The 16,901-nt window shown below is 34.9% G+C and overlaps 1 pseudogene; it reads right to left on the minus strand.

Annotated features, from left to right (window-relative positions):
- Positions 1 to 11,783: 11,783 nt before the first annotated feature.
- LOC139868343 (UDP-glycosyltransferase 85C2-like) overlaps positions 11,784 to 16,901 on the minus strand; it is a 29,311-nt pseudogene continuing 24,193 nt past the window's right edge.

Genomic DNA, 16,901 nt, shown 5'->3' on the forward strand with positions numbered 1-16,901 from the left:
GGTTGCATTAGTGAGTCTAGGACCGACCCGAGTAGGATTCACTAATAGGACTAATCTACAACTTGCTAGTTTACTTGTTTCTGCGGAACCTGCTGCATGCTACTGTGTTATATTACTACATGTTACTGCTTACTACTAATGCATGCCACTGCTTACTTTTACAACCGTATGAACTTGCTGCATGCTACCGTTTCCTTTTACTGCTATGTAAACTCGCTGCATGCTTTTGCTTATTCTAGCTACTGCATGCTACTATCTGCTTTCGATTGCATGTTACTTCTGTTTAGTACTGTTAATATTGTCATGCTATATACTGCTATAAATGAGCTAGGTTGTTGTAGTGCCTGATTACGTGCTTGCTTCATGCCTGCTATTCGCTGCACCGACTTGGAAAAACTTACCTTTCCTAGTTCAGATGTTCTTCTTAACCCATTTACCACACGTCTAACCCTAAGGATTAGTATTGTAATCCACCTGTTACTACTGTTCCACCGTTCCAGAGATCGAAATGATTCTTCACGCAATCTAGGAGGAGTACCCCTCGGATTACACGCTCACTAAAGTCGATCCTCAGAGGAGGAGATATTGGTGGATTTGTCGGAGTAACCGCACCCCGAGCTCACTCTAAATAGCCACGTACGACGTGTGAACATTCGAAGGTTGTTCAGTTCCTGCAAGATGGCTCGTATCTCATACGCTTTCATGACCGTCACTTATCTCTTTCGTTCTTCACCACTACTCGATGATCTGACGACATTTCTGGATTTAGTACCCTAACACTCTTAGGCATTGGGGAAGTCGGGAAGACATCTCCTTTCACAAGGTCAGAGTGCCTTCTACTGATGCTCAACCATACCCAAAGACTTGGGAGTCACCTCAAGACATATCGTACTACTACTTGCTACACATACAACTCGACGCGAGACCCAGATTGAATTTCTAGAAAGGAACCTAACGATGTTACCTGAACCTGAACATTTTGAAGAAATTTCAGGACATTTAGGCATTGGTGCATGACCTACGGAACTTACGCACCCACACCGAGAAACCGTGAGATTAATTATGTAGATTTTGTTTTGAGATAGCATAGATAAAGCACCATTGGATGAAATTGAGTAGAACTGAAAGTGATCGCGTTACATTGACCATATGGAGTGATATTGGAATGAACGTACGATTTAGTACAATATAATGACGCCAGGCCAGCGTAATTATATTGAAGTGAATCATGCAGAAGTCCTAATGTTACTACATAAGGAATATGAAGCGATTCAAAGGAAATTTTGGTAGGAACCACTTGAGTATATGCATTATGGTCTGATAAAGGCAGGAATAACCACTTAGTCTAGATACTGTACGAGAAGGGCCTGGACTGCAGAATTGATAACCCGAAAATTTGTTATAGATATAGACACCCTGGATACTTAAGGAAAAAGTTCTCAAATAGGAAAAAAAAAAAAAAAAAAAAAAACTTTGGACTCACATACGATAGAGCAATCGTTATCTCAGCTATGGAGACTCGCATGGATCCTGATTTTAGTTAGGGTACGTTTCTTCACAACGATTTATCATCTCGGAATTGTTTAATACTAGAGTGATAGAAACCTTATATCTAAGAATCCTAGTGTGATGACTAATAAGCCATTAACAATCATGAGAGTTAAGTATTCTATAGGACAAGCTAATGGTAAGTTGGCAGAGATAGAGGAGTAATTTAAGATAGTACCTTAAAAATTAACAGGTGGGTCATTTGGAGATGACCTCATGCCAACAAAACTTGGAAGTTTTATAGTAGTAGTTGGAAAGGATTAGTTACCTGCGCACAAGCAGATGTTATTTGAGAAAGTTGATAAAAATTTTCACGGCAGTATAATAAGATTTGGTTGGAATGGACCTTAAAATTAACCTAATACTCATCGAGTTAGAAAGCTTAGAGGAAATAGTTGGAACGGACTGACTTTCAAGGACGAAAGCGAAAGTTATTTATAGTAAGAAGATTATTCGTATACCTCGTGAGAATGGTGAGCCAAAAGCCATCTGGATTACTTCAACAACCCGAGATCCCATAATGGAAATGGGAAGGGATGACGATGGATTTCATTCTGAAACTACCAAAAACAGTCGGAAGTTATGACACTATCGGGGTTATCGTTGATTGCCTCAGCAAATCTGCTCACTTTCTAGCCATGAAAGAAACCGATACAATAGACAAAGATACATAAAGGAAATTGTATCCCGTCACTTCAGCAATTCAAATTCTATACTACCCAAGAATCGTATTTGATACTCATTCTTATGCGACACTGAATCCTAACTTATTCCGAGAGAATTCTTAATCAATGATAATCACACCATCACCCTTCTTACTTCGATATTAGTCATACCAGTTCAGAATTTCCAAAATCAATGGGTAGTTAATCCCCGTTCTCATACTCTCCCTTTCGTTTCTCACTTTTAAGCAATAACTTTATACTTAAGCATTTTTGGTCGAAGGACTTATGCCCTACTAATAGTCATCAACCACATTAAAATTCAACAGTTTTCATTACCTCGTAACATTTTTGCTCAAATATCATCCGAGAATTTTCAAAAGTCTTTTACTCGATTCTCATCAATCTTTTTTCAACTTGTAACCTCCGAAATATGAAAATTTTGTTTGCCAAAATTTTACTTACACTATTTTACTGTGCGATCCTCTCAAAACTTAATAAAAATAAATTTATTTTATTTGCCATTCGTGCAAATTTTTAAAATCGTATACGTTATATAAAATAAAGTAAATAATTACTTCTTTTTGACAAATACATATGAAATTTTACTTTCACTTTTACAAATCAAATCTTTTATTCAAAGGATATTTTACCTTGAATGGTACGTGTTGTACATAACCCTAGTTTGCTAAGAACTTAATTTCTTTTCTTACATCGTCACCTTAAATGAATTCTATAAAATTTTTGTTGCTTGTCAATATAAAATTTTTCGTTGCTTATTCGTATCCAAGTCATCATGAAGACAGACAACTGTCGAAACTAAGAGATTCATGTGTGTGTATGTGATGAAGGCACTATAGATAATTATGGCTTGCATTGCATATAAGTCCGATTATTCACTTTCAGCAAAAGTTTCAATTCATATAGTCAAATGAAACGTTCTTAAATATCGAGTTCTTTATGCTTATGGTCTCTTTCCGAAATCAAGGGGTTAGTAAAATCCGTGGCTAACACTATCCAGACATCAAATCGCATGGTTATGATCACCATGTTTTCCATCCTACCTATCAGCTTTGTATTGCGACATAAGCGCTCAATGTTTTAGATGAGTTTAGTAACATTCATGATGTATTTCATGCATCCAGCTTACTAAAGATGCCTGTAAGGCTAAAAACATCATCTTTTCTTTTGTGGATATATTCAGACAACATACTCATGTTAACCAGAAACGAAATCAATTTATTGATCTCCTAAGAGACTTAATTAATAGCATATACCTATTCTTACTTTTATACGCCAGAGTACCTTTCAAGGTAAATAGCTCACTTTTTAGCCCACGAATCTTTCGGAACTTTGATACGCTACTTCTTATTTAAATACGGTACCATTTTTTTTTGTCACTCCTCAAATTTCGGGATGAAATTTCTATTAACAGGTGGGTAATGTAACGACCCGGCTTTTTCGACTTGCTTTTGTGCCTTGTGTTTTTACGAAACTGCGTATTTGTGCGTACTGTGTTACTTTATACTCTGGAAACTTGATTTACGTGGTTTACTTCCATTTATATGTTAAAACGTGCCTTAGAGTACGTAGGATACATAACTTGATCATTGGAAGCCTTTATAACCGTTAGGGTTATTTGACGTTTCGAATAAACCGCGAACTTGCGCGCACGTTTAACTTTTGTCATAATCGGAATATTATGACTGCGAAATATTAATTATTATTTTATAATAATAATTACCTGTGTTTTTGGATGCTTAATTATGCGTAGTAATTTAATTATGCACAATAGTTAGTCTTGTTAGACTTTCTACCTTGTTGGGCTCAAGCCCACCCTACTCTAGCTAGTGACTCAATTAATTAGCCCTTGTCCATGTCATCAATCCTTTTCAAATTCCTTGCTTATAAATACTAGCCCTTATCCATGTCATCAATCCTTGTCAAATTCCTTGCTTATAAATACTAGCCCTTGTCCATGTCATCAATCCTTGTCAAATTCCTTGCTTATAAATACTATCCCTTGTCCATGTCATCAATCCTTGTCAAATTCCTTGCTTATAAATACTAGCCATTTACCTCTCATTCAAATCACTTGCTCATTTGGTTTTCACACACACTTGTTCTTTCTTTCTTTCCTTTCTAGTATTGCTTGTAAGTCTTCTTTTTCTTCTTCTTTTCCTTTCATTTTCGTGGCCATCATCATCATATTATGGAGATCAAAGTTCCTTTTAGCTTTGATCTTGCTTATATCTTGTTGATTCAAGCATGAATCTTTCAAGAACATGGAAGATTCAAGCTTTCTAGCTTTGAATCTTCACCAACTTTGTAGATTCATCTTTCTTTTACTTTAATCTTGTTATTTTGTGATAAAGATTCAAACTTTTGTTTGTTATCTTCATATATCTTAAAGATCCAAGCTTTATGCTTCAAGATCTTCAAGAACACTAAAGGTTCAAGCTTTCTAGCTTTGTGACCTTATAAATTGTGTGAAAGGGATCCAAGCTCTCTAGCTTAGGGTTCCATCACCTCTTTTGACTTGGAACATGTTCATACTTGTTTGATTGATGTAAAGTTTGTAACTTTGTTTGTAAATAGGACTTGTAATTGTGTTAAGACTAAGGATATGATGTAACCTTGGTTTATCATCCATCTAAGACTCTTAAATGAGTTGTGTTACCACTTGGTCTTAACATATTGTGTATTGATGGTAGAATCTTGGTCAAAAGTGATGCTAAACCATCAACGAGTTGTACACTTGAAGCTACAGCATCAAGGATGAGAACCGTGATGAGCATCAAGCACCAAGAACCTCACCGGAGCACTTGTCCACTGATTTTCGTATCTGATCAGACCACCGGGCTACTGGAAAGTTGATTTTCAGTTATTTCGGTTCGAGTAGATGATTTTCCGTTTATGCCTCATCTTAATCCGAGTTACGGTTTAGGATTTATGGCCCTCCGAGAGTCACTACACCCTATTAACGTTGTGCTGAAATTTCTGACCTACTCGCACTTAAACCGTCGCCACGGTCAAACGAAGACGAGTTAGGTTCTGAAAATTGGTCAGCGGTTAGGGGACTCACATACGGAGCCATAGCCACTGACTATCCAACTTTTTGATTTACGTAGAGGTTGCAGCAGCTGACCGAAGTCAGCCTATTGTTTCGATCTCTATTCTTGTCGAACTTACTTAGCTTTTATGATGATGAATGATGATGATGATGACACTTAAACTTATTTTATGCACTATTAGAATTTATAAAAACAACCTACTGACCTAGTAACCCTTTATTTAGGTTGACGACCTTTCGGACCGACTTACTACTTACGTACTTTCATTACCGACTTTACCGCTTTTATCACTGTGAGTTATAGCATTCTCTTTTTACTTTAACTTATTTTGGGAACTGAGAATACATGCGGATTTTATGTTTACATACTAGGCACGAGTACTTAAACTTATATATGTGTGGGTTATACAATGGCAGAAACATTCCCTTTAACTCGGTAACGTTTAGTCATTGGTTTTTGAACCGGTGAATGCGAATCTTAGATATGGATCCATAGGGTTTGACATCCCCACTCGGGCTAGTCGCGCTAGCATTTAACGAGTGTTTAATACTTCGTGAACATACGCACTTGCCAAGTGTACTTTCAGTGGGTTATAAACGTTAAGTCTAGTTACCGGGTGCCCACGGTTATACATATACTTTATCATACTGATTTGAATTACTGATTTGAAACGCTTGTTTGAAGCACTGAAATCTCGTGGCCTACATTACATTACTGAATACAAACAAACTATAGCTCACCAACATTCGTGTTGACTTTTTAAGCATGTATTTCTCAGGTGTTTAGACGTTGTTGCTTCTGCTGTTAGCCTTGCTGTTCTAGTCTCGGTGTATAGACTTGCTGTTACAGACTTGCTGTGTTAGACTTCCGCTGCATTACTTAGAGATGTCTCAAGCATGAAACTTTTACTTTGCATTCCCAACTTATGTTATTTTCAAAATAATAGCTTTGTAATGACCTTAGTATCATGTACTCATGTTAATGTTTCCTATTCATCTTTTGTAAAACGTTATCTGTTCATGAATGCAAAACTGGTTTTCAAACAGCATATAGTGTTTGACCTTGTAATGATCCTGTTGTTGATGTACCATACACGATGATTTTGTACGGGGCGTCACAAATAGTACTAATAATAATAATCCTAATATTTATCAAAAGGATATCTTTTATAAAAATGTCACTTTTAATAATAATGATAATAATTTTAATAAATATAGTACTTTTACTAAGATAATTCTTTTCATACTAATTTTAGCAATAATGATATTTATAATAATGATAATAGTTATATAAAAAACAATGTTGGTTTTAAATCATAATAATACAATTAATAATATCCTAAATGATGGCACTAATAATAATAATAATAATAATTATAATTATAATGATAATATTAATAATAATAATACTTATAAAATACTAATAATAATGATAACAATATCTTACTTAATTAATGATAACATTAATCATAATATTAATGGTAGTAATAACTTTGATTAACATATTAATAACAATAATAATATCACAATAATAATAATAATAATAATAATAATAATAATAATAATAATAATAATAATAATAATAATAATAATAATAATAATAATAATAATAATAATAATAATAATAATAATAATAATAATAATAATAATAATAATAATAATAATAATAATAATAATAATAATAATAATAATAATAATAATAATAATAATAATAATAATAATAATAATAATAATAATAATAATAATAATAATAATAATAATAATAATAATAGAAATAGGTTACTACCTTAAAGGCTCAAAAAATATCAAAATCGCCCAAGCCGGGACTCGAACCCGCGACCTCTCAAAACCCGACACAACCTCCAAACCATCACACCATTACTTTTTTTCTGTTTTTAAACCACTTCAGTAATTATTAAACCTGTATTCGATTACTCATCTTCTTCTTCCCAATTTCAATCGACTCATGGTGTAATTAGTTATAACATCAAAACAATAGATTGGTTTTAGGCTTTAACAAAACAGGATCGTTTCTAGATTAGAATGAAAGCAAAAAAAAAAAAAAATCATTACAGCAAACCTGCTGCTACTGCTCGTCGTATAAATAAATGAAAATTTTTTTGATCTTGAGATTTAAAACGTTTTACACAAAGTTTATAACACGAAGTAAGTTTCAAATCATCCCTAATATCTTTCTCAATCATCAATTTGACAGGCTACGTTGAAACGATTTCTAATTTCGCGATGAACACAAAATTTGACTTTTTAACAAATAACTTTGACTTTGAAAATTCGTACACGATATGAAAAATTATCATTTGAAACTATAAAGAAAGCTTAAGTGAAAGATTTCTAACATCTTTGCACTTTTACATTTTGAAATTTATTTCGAAATCGTTTAAATTGAAATTGAAGGCAAACAGAGGTGTCGTGGGTTTTTTCATAATTTTTCAGACTTTGTTTTTGAATTGCAGATAGATATAACCTATTAAGAGTCGTATGATTTCAGTAGGAACACTGTTATATCACGGATTTGTGTATCATTAGTCGACAAAGAATAATTCAGACGAAGGAAAAATCATAAGCAGACAAGGGAAATAAAAAAAAATTAGATGTTACATAAGAACAAAAGAAATTACGCGTATAGATATCTGATAGGGATTGGGATCATGCTTTGATTCAGCTTTTAAATATAATATTTATATTTAATATTAATTATTATTAAAATAAATATCTTAGTAATAATAATACTATTAATTATTATAAAAATACTGATATATTAATAATAGTACTAAGTAGTGATAATTTTTATTAGGGATAATGATAATTAGTTGTATTGTAATAGCAATAACAATTTTTATAATAATTTTAATAATAAATTTAGTAATAATGATATTACTAATAATATTAATAATAAAATTAGTAATAATATTATGAATAATAATAATTAATAATAATAATGATATTAATGATATTAATGACGATAACCATAATTTTTAGTAACAATTTAACTGTATAACCTTTCATATCTATATACATTATACATAGTTATACTAATAATACTGATATTAAGATTAATACTAATTATACCAAAGTAATATTAGTATAATAACTATGTTTTGATTTATTTACTTAACCATCGAGTATTGCAATCGTTTACTAAATGATTTCGAAACCAAATATACATACATTCAATATACTTTATATATATATATATATATATATATATATATATATATATATATATATATATATATATATATATATATATATATATATATATATATATATATATATATATATATATATATATATATATTAAATATTAATTATATTTTTAAACCAATAAAATTATTATTATAATATATTTATAAATAATATTTATATACACATAAATGTTCGTGAATTGTCGGAAATAGTCACAGTAATTTTAATATATGCAGTATTTCAAAAATTTTGAGACTCACCTTCACAGTCCTTGCTTATCGTGTCGATCCTATATAAGGATTAGGTTTAAATTTGGTCGAAAATTTCCTGGTCGTCACACTTGTGGTGTAGGTACCCCACACGAAGAAAACGTTGCTTATCAACAATTTTAACATTAACATAGTATTGGGTGAATTTACCAACAATCAAGTGTTAAGATGAGAACTAATCGAGAATGGATGTATAAGAGGCATATAGAAGGACATAGGCACACTAACCCTGCCTTTATAGCTGGGGTTTTATCATTTGTGGAACACGCTTGTCAACAGTCATCTTACATGGATAATGGTAAAATAAGGTGTCCTTGTCTTATATGTCAAAACCGAAAGTTTCAATTACCAGAAGAAGTAAAATTGCACCTTGTGAAGAAGGGGTTTCGAAAGGACTACTACCAATGGGTTTGTCATGGAGAACCATATGTGGGATCGAGCTCTACGCAATCACACAATGCCTCAGATGTTGGAGATGAAGAAGGTTCGAATACATATCGCGACATGGTGATGGACGCAATTGGTCATCATGATACTAACCCACTATTTGATGAGAATGAAGTCGAGCCACCAGACGCCAAAACTCAAAAATTATATGACTTGCTTCGTCAAGCTGATGAGCCATTATGGCAAGGTTGTTCAAAACTCTCACAACTATCAAACAATACACGTTCATAGTTTCGTGACTAGTTACCTGTAGTTTTGTATTTTTTAAATGTCACTAATATTTTTTAATAATATGGATCACTGATATATTACGTGATATGGAACGAAGAGCAGCAATGAGCACAACTACAGTTAGCTAAGGAGTGAATAAACTGGTGTGAAACAAGATTTTAGTAATTACTATTTGAAGTCAGATGACCAAAGTTTAGTGTTTGTGCAACGATTTGGTTCTCTCTTTTAAATAACATGTTCGCTTCTCTAGTTGTTTGTGTTGTGTATATACTTTGATCAGTACTTCAGTTGTATAGTTTTTTAATTTCTTTTTAATTCTTATCAATCTCCTATTTTCTTAATGTGTGTGTAGGAAGCCAAACTAGGTCATCCAGTTACTCCCTTTGAGTTGTTTCTTCATAATCATACTACAGGACATGACAAAAAGACTTTTGTTAACGACAGATCAAGAGAAATCAATGTAAGTTTTTTATTGTCTAGATCTTATGCTATCCTTGTTGATTATTTATATTTTACGAGCATACTTTTGTTTAATAATATATGTATGCTCATACTTGTAGGATAAGATGTTGCGTTTGAAGGAAGCACATGAAAGCAATCTCGCCAATCCCTCATCTGTTGCTACTGAATCCCAACAAAAGACCGAAGCATCACTTTATTATGAGGCAGCCGTTGGCAAAAAGAGAAAAGTGTATGGAAATGGCTCAAAAGTGTTTGACTATTATCCGAATGCAACCACTAACTCTTCTTCAACAACATCCATGGATAAGGTTGGCGAAGATTGGAAAGGAAAGTGCTTAGAAAATGAGAGACAAGTTAAAAAGTTCTCAAAGGAAAATATTATACTAAAACAAACTCTCGTGAGTGAGTGTGTGCGAGCACATTGGTATGCCTGTTCCAAATCTCGACGTCGAGAATGAAGATAGTGATCAAGAGGAAAATGGTGTATGTACTAGGTGTCCTGTGGAAGACGGAGGTAATGAAGATGCTAACCTTGGTGATATCTAGATTTTATGGATCAATTAGCTTCTAAGTTTTATATTATGCTTATGAGCAACTGTTAAGACACTTTAGTTTGATAAGTTAGAATGTTTGAGTTTGTTGATTGATTTGACTCTTGTATCCGAATGATTTTTCATTTTAGTATTATGTTTTTTTTTTGTTATTGCCGTCTATTATTTTTTTATATGACATCTTTATTTTCTATAATATATATGATATTTTGAAATAGAAATCATGAATTTAGCCATACTAGTTTTACTCACTAGTTTACCCATAAAATATGTTTACTAAGCTCATTATATTTATTCACAATTTTACACAGTAAAATTTTTTCATGGGTATATTACAAATATTTACCCTCGATTTATACACACAAGTTATATTTGTGGTTGATTTCACCCACGAACTATACTCATAATATCGGAAGTATTCACCCACGACTTTTACACATAAAAATATCAATGGGTAACGTTACCCACAAATTTCCCATGACTAGCTCTATGGGAAATTCGTGGTCATATGTACAATCCCACAACATAGATACCCACGAACGTCACAAAATCACCCACCGATATTGTCGTGGTTAACATTATCCACAGAATGGACTTTCGTGTGGAAACAATTACCCTCGGAAGTATTACCCATGTAGTTGCATCTGTGAGAAATTTGTGGGTATTAGCTTATTACCCACGAATTCAGGTCCTTTACCCACGAATTCGGGCCGTGGGTGATCGGCTATTTTCTTGTAGTGGGGTTGTTGCAACTAGAAATCCGCATGCAACTCATGAAAGATTTTACTCTGTATTAATTAAATTCCCTGTTTCAAACACACACAAAAATAGAGATGCTAATTGCCAACGGAGATAGTGGATAATTTTCCCACAAGAGGTACTAAAATATTGCTCTCTAACATTTTTGATATAGATGCATCATAACTATCTGAACTACAAGTTATGAAGGACATAAGCAATATAAAAATAGATACAATCTGTGTTCGATTACGGTTAAAACAAAACATGTATACTCATGACAATGTCTCTGCAGGATAATTCAGGCCATGAACCGGTCTCTATACTTATTTATATGTGCTCATAAGGCGGATTCAGACTTAAAAAGTTGAATCAAGTTTCCTGCTACAAATACAAAGGTGGAGATGTTAAGTAGCACACATGCAACATCAATATTATATACACAAGTAAACGTAAAATGAACACAAACATCATTTTGCATGTGCTATAAATTGCAGGACACATAAAAAGTGTAGTGTACATGGTTTTTCTTCACCCGGTTTGTAGTTGCCTTTCAATGAAACTGAAACATACACATTATAAGAAAGAATTTACATTACTTTCTTGACAGCTTAATGATTTCTCCAATAAGGTTGTTAACACTCAACGACGATGAACCATTGGGACCGGTTGCTGCAAGAGCCTTTTCCTTCCACTCAATTGCTTTGTCCCTTAATTTGTCACCTTTTTCTTCCATTAACTCTTGAACAACCTTTGTAACTTCCTCTCTTTTTACATTTTTTCCCATTTCCAATCCAACCTCCCACTCCTTCCATACATACCGACAATTAGTCGCCTGGTCCCACAAATAAGGCCAACATATCATTGGCACCCCAGCCGACAAACTCTCAATGGTAGAACCCCAACCGCAATGAGTCAAGAACCCTCCAATTGAAGGGTGATTCAGGACCTTTTCTTGTGAACACCAACTTGCTATAAAGCCTCTCTTTTTTATATGTTCCTCAAATTTAGGGGGCAAAATTGCAGATTCACCAACGAGTAAATTAGACCGTATTATCCAAAGGAAATAGTGGTTGCTATTAGCGAGTCCCCAACCAAATTCTAAGAGATCTTCCAAAGACATAACGGTAAAACTTCCATAGTTTACATAAATGACAGACTTCGGTTCCTTTGATTGGAGCCACTCAAAACATTCTGGTTCTTCTTTCCATAAGCTATATGAACTGAAATTAGACATTTCCGTTTGTTTTTCACATTCTGGTATTTGATTAAGCAGTAACTGCATCGGGCCAACGGTGTAAATTTGAGAAAACTGTTGAGTCCCCAAAATAATTAAGGATTTAATTATGACAAAACTGTAATTTATTTACACTAAAATATTATGTGCAGCCAGCACAAGTTTGTTTATGTTGTTTATGTACAGTCAGCTAATATAGCTGTGTCGAGTGTGTAGTATGATGGCTGATCTACCAGCACAAGGTAGAATGTATTCTTCGAATCAGCACAGGATGAGTACTCAGCTAATTAAGAATATCAAGTGACTCAGCATATGAAGAACCAGTAGATCTGGATAGCAGCATACAACACAAGACAGCCATGCTCCATTACAAGCATGGTAGTTTTCCAGAGTGGTCTACATCAACGCACTATTCAACAGAAGTCGAAGACAAAATTGAACAGAAAAGGACAGGAGTCGGCGGCTGACAAGTGAACTTACAAGACCACGTGGGAATGCAGAAGTGGAACGCATGTGCAGATATGTGTTATACTTTATTCATACCTAGGGAACACAACATTCCATTTGTTTAAATCAAATGGTAGTGCCAAACTGAATTGGTGTGTTCCTGCAAATAGCTACCTAAGAGGAAAGAAGGAGTGCACGCCTTCTGACACAATTGTCCCCACAAGTACAAGGCATCCAATGTACTAGTGGACAATAGATTAATTACATGGACAATAGGACTACTATATATTGTTGTATTCACTGTTGTATCAACCAGTGGTGTGGGTTTCATTATTTAGAGTCCTAAACGCGTAATAGCTTTTAGTTTACCTCTTAGCTATAATCTAGGTATTCTGTATCAACCAACTATCATTCCGCCAAGGATAGTTGTAATTCATTGTGATTCAATCAATAAAGAATAACCGTTGAAAATTACCTGTGACTCTATCTAATTTGCATGCTTGAATACATAATCGAGTTTAACTGTTTAGTTAATTGAAAAGTAATTGTATTCACCCCCCCCCCCCCTCTACAATACTCCTGTTGTTATTAAGGGACCAACAACTGGTATCAGAGCTTCAGTCTTGATAATTAATATCTTGGATCTGAATTCTCCCATGGCTGCTTATTCCAATTCAGCTTACCTTGAAAATGGCTCATCCAATAGACCACCCAAATTTGATGAAGAAGAGTATGAAACTTGGAAAGCAAGATTCATGCTTCACCTTGAGTCTATTGACCCACTCATGCCTGATATTGCCACAAATGGTCCATTCGTTCCTACTGAGACTATTGGCAGTGTACCAGCGACTGCTGACACTCCTGCTGTTCCTGGCAGAGAGGTTATTCTCACTCCTTCTAGATGGGATGCTGAGGATAAACGTCGTGTTGGACTTGACCCTAAGATCAGAACCTTGTTAGCTATAACTTTACCTAACACATTGTTCAAACTGATTAAGGGAAAAGAAAATGCTAAGCTTATGTTGGACTATTTAGATGTTACCTATGAGGGTATGGGTGAGGTAAGACAGAACAGAATGATAGCTTTGAAAAGAGAATATGAAATGTTCTTTGCCTACAAGAATGAAACCCTTAAGCAAACCTTCATTAGGTTTAACTCCCTAATTGCTGACCTGAATACCTTGAATGTCACGTATACAGAATTTGAACAAGTAAACAAATTCATTGACTCACTGTCTGCTAAATGGAAACCTGTAAATGACCCATTAAGAACCACTCAGACCTTAAAAAACTTTAACTTGTCTTCTCTCTATAGCTCCTTATGGAACCATGAGAAGTCAGAAGCTAAATTTGAACTTAACTTGAAAGAAAACTTTAGGTCTGCCCCCACCACTTCAAAATCGTCTAAAACTGATGATACTGCTCTTATTGCTAATGCTAAAAAGAAAGCTCAAAAGGCTTTACTGGTCCAAAAGCTGCTGGCAGAAGAAGAGACAGCTGAGAGTGATGTGGATAGTGGTACTGGGTCTGAAGAAAGCAGTGATGATGAAAGTGATGTAGAAGGGTTTGCTGAAGGTATGGCCTTGCTGGCTAGGCAGTTCAAAAGGTTCAATCATAATAGAACCAGCAAGTCATACAAAGGGAGTAAGAAACCAAGTGCTAGGTTTAGCAGCAAATCAGTCAAAGGTCCTAAATCTGAGTGTTATAATTGTGGGAAGGTTGGACACTTTGCAGCTGAGTGCATGTCCAGGAAACCTCCAACTTCACATGCTAACTCTTTCTCTAAAGCTGATAAGTATAAAAACAAGTACAAAGCTATGAAAGCTCAGATGAAGGAAAGTGCTAAGACTGATAAGAAGGGTAAGAAGCCAGAAAAGGTTCTAGTTGCTGAGCATCATGATTGGGATGAAACCAGCTCATCGTCTTCCTCTGATAGTGATACTGATGATGATGGTGCTGGTTATGCTCAAGAAAAGAAGCTGTGTTTAATGGCCAAGGAGGTCAAGGAGTCTGATGAGGATGATAGTGGTAGCAAGTTTTTGGCTGATATGAGGGAAGCTGATCAGAAAAGAGATTCTCCTCAATGGAAAACTGAATTGATGTATAAGGTTGATAATTTTTGAACTTATACTGATGATGAAAAGGCCGAAATGTTTGACTACCTAAGAGTAGACTTATGTAGAGGCAGCAAACGTGAAGAAGTTTTGAAATCAGACAACAAATCTTTAAATGAGAAACTTAAATGCAAAAATGATGAAATTAAAATCTTGAAAGATGATATTTCAAAACTCGAAAAACAAAATTTTGCTTTAAAGTCTCTTCACGTTGAGGCAGCAGAAGTCAAGAACCAGCTGGATAATCTTAAAAAGGTTGTCGCTTCATGGTGTACATCAGCTCAACGCAACGCAAAGTGTGTTAACGAGCAGGTGCCTACCCAAGTTGAAGCTTTCTTTGCTGGTGACTATGCTGCTGCTGCTATTGCAGAGGTTACTTTCATGGACCCAATTCTTGAAACAGATCCTGAAGCTGTCTTGCCAAATACTTTTGCCAAGATAGTTAAAGGTAAAAAGGTCTTGACGAATAAATTTGTTAGACCTACTACTGTGTCCCCACCACCTGCCATGAAAGAGATTTTGGAGGATGAGGTTAGAGCAAGAGAAGCCAGTACCTCAATTGATGAGACTACTGACCCCTCAAGCATCTACTACATGACTCCAAAAGAAAGACGTATAAAAATGGAAATCACTGAAAATAATCTTAGAAAAGTTAAATCTACTGATTCCCTTCGTGTTCGAGTTCCAATTGTGCTGTGCCAGCTGATGGCAAACATACTGGTCAACCAGTAGCTGCAGACAAGCCAGTCAAACGTAATACTGGCAAGTCCAAGGCAGCAGGAAAAACATCTTCTAGTTCATCAGCTTCAGTTGACAAGCCAGTAACTTCCCACACTGGCTCGTCAAATGATAAAGGCAAAGCAATTCGTCATGACTATGGTACTGGTTCCAAGAAGAAAGCTGCCCTTAAGGGAAAAGCAAAAGTGGACTCGAATGAAGAGCTGTCTATCACTGAGATTATGACAGTCAATCTTGACCAGCTTATTGAGGCAGTTACCAAACATCGCCCCGATCCCCTTTACAATGTGTATGACCCATCACCTATACCAATTGTGAGAAAATGCTACAAATGTGGCAGCAAGTTTCACTTAGCCAACAGGTGTCCTTTTACCCCTACCCCGTCTGCTGATTCTTCTTCAAGCAAACCAGCAGACAGGAAGAGATCATCAAAGATGACCCTTCCAGAACCCATCCTTGGATGGGTTCCCAAAAATAACTAATCTCTTAGCTACTGTGCAGGGCATTCAAAACAAGCAAATCTGGTATCTCGATAGTGGATGTTCGAGACATATGACCGGATGTATGTCCCTGCTAATGGACTATCAAGAAAAAGATGGTCCAGTTGTTTCGTATGGAGATAATTCGTTGGGTTACACAAAGGGTTTTGGTACTTTGACTAATGGGAATGTCACATTCTCAAATGTTGCATATGTGGTTGGGCTTAAACATAATTTACTCAGCATAAGCCAACTGACAAGCAAGAACAAGATAGTCCAATTCAGAAAGAAAATTGGCACTATTTTTGATAAGACAGGGAAGCCACTGCTGACTGCAAAACGTCATGAAAACATGTATCAAATTGACATGAACACAGCTGTCACAACAACTGATACTTGTTTCTATTCGAAGGCAGCAGACAACCTGAAATGGTTATGGCACAAGAGACTCTCACATCTCAACTTCAAAGATATTCACAAATTATCCAGTAGAAGTTTGGTGTCCGGGCTACCCACCATGTCTTATGTAAAGGACAGACTGTGTCCTGGTTGTGAAAAAGGAAAACATCACCATGCCTCATTCAAATCAAAGCAAATCTTTTCTGTTGAGAAACCATTTCATTTACTTCATATGGATCTTTTTGGTCCTGTTAATGTGGCCAGCTGTAGTGGGAAGAAGTATACACTGGTTATTGTTG

Source organism: Rutidosis leptorrhynchoides, chromosome 9 (genome assembly GCF_046630445.1).
Source record: "Rutidosis leptorrhynchoides isolate AG116_Rl617_1_P2 chromosome 9, CSIRO_AGI_Rlap_v1, whole genome shotgun sequence".
Lineage (NCBI taxonomy): Eukaryota > Viridiplantae > Streptophyta > Magnoliopsida > Asterales > Asteraceae > Rutidosis > Rutidosis leptorrhynchoides.